Consider the following 1,072-nt stretch of genomic DNA (forward strand, 5'->3'; position numbering starts at 1 on the left):
CACACACGCGCGATCGCGCGCGCAGCGCAGAGTGTTTCATGCGCACCAGAGAGACTCGAGGAACAGACCCAGAGACTCCAACATCTGGACACACACCATGAGCGCGCGCGGGTCCTTCTGATGACGCGACAGTGAGTATATATAGCTATATACATATACATAAATATATATGAGTTTAAATATGGACTTTCATGCATTCAGTGTGAAACATTCTGTCTGCGCGCGCGCTTGATCCGCGAGTTCCGCCGCCGCACTTCACATCGGGCGTTCACGGTGTGTGTGTGTGTGTGTTTAGTGAACGATCTGCGTATAAAGTGTAAATTGGCCGATTAAAGAAGGAGAAAGACGCGTAAAAGTTCCGCTGTCGTTTCTCTAATGCGCAACGCTCTTGTTCTGACGCTCGTTTGAAACAAAAGTGTCCCGTCACGAGCTCATGCGTGCGTCAGAAACTTTAATATCAGCGCGACGCGTCTGTCTGCGAATATCTTATTAATAATATCACGACGAGTTAAAGATCATAAAGTCAGAGAAGTTTTGCGGTTTCTCAGAGGAACATATGGCATAAAGACACAGCTGGAGATTTGAGGCTGATGTCAGAGCAGCTGACTCTACCCGATCACACACACACACACACACACACACACACACACACACACACACACACGCATGCTCGTTCTGCGTGCAGTCTCTTCTGCTGCTGTGAAACTCTTCTCGGGGTTAGTGTCGTGTTTTCGCGTGTGTGTGGATGATTGTTCTCTCTCTCTGCTGTCTGATGGAGAACTGAAGATCAGTGTGTGTGTGATCTGACAGAAGAGGGTGAGCTCATGCGGTGTGTAGTAGTTTAACAACAGGTTGTGTTTTCTAGTGTGTTTGACAGCTGATGCCGTAAACTTGTGTTTAATGTCTTCACGTGTGTGTAGATAAGCAGTGTGTGAACACGACTTGTTTAGACGCATTGTGGCGGAATTATTCGAATATTAATGTGTTGCATTTGAAGCGATTTTCTGTGCTTGAGATAAAAGTTTTCTGTAGACTGATAATGGTTGGTTTCAGGTTGACTTGTTTTTAATGC

The 1,072-nt window shown here is 46.1% G+C and overlaps 1 protein-coding gene across 3 annotated transcripts in view; it reads left to right on the forward strand.

The window, feature by feature from the left end:
- The window catches only part of zbtb42 (zinc finger and BTB domain containing 42), a 6,808-nt gene continuing 5,736 nt past the window's right edge, over positions 1–1,072 (forward strand). The window contains exon 1 of one of the 3 annotated variants that reach the window (XM_039662923.2): positions 1–131. The gene's annotated coding sequence lies outside the window, so the exon portion shown is untranslated. Of the gene's footprint in view, positions 132–620; positions 717–737; positions 830–1,072 lie in introns of those variants that run through there. The other 2 variants (XM_039662925.2, XM_039662924.2) reach the window with 2 other exon arrangements.

The sequence above is a fragment of the Pimephales promelas genome, chromosome 15, assembly GCF_988280905.1.
Source record: "Pimephales promelas chromosome 15, fPimPro1.hap1.1, whole genome shotgun sequence".
In the NCBI taxonomy this organism is placed as follows: Eukaryota; Metazoa; Chordata; class Actinopteri; order Cypriniformes; family Leuciscidae; genus Pimephales; species Pimephales promelas.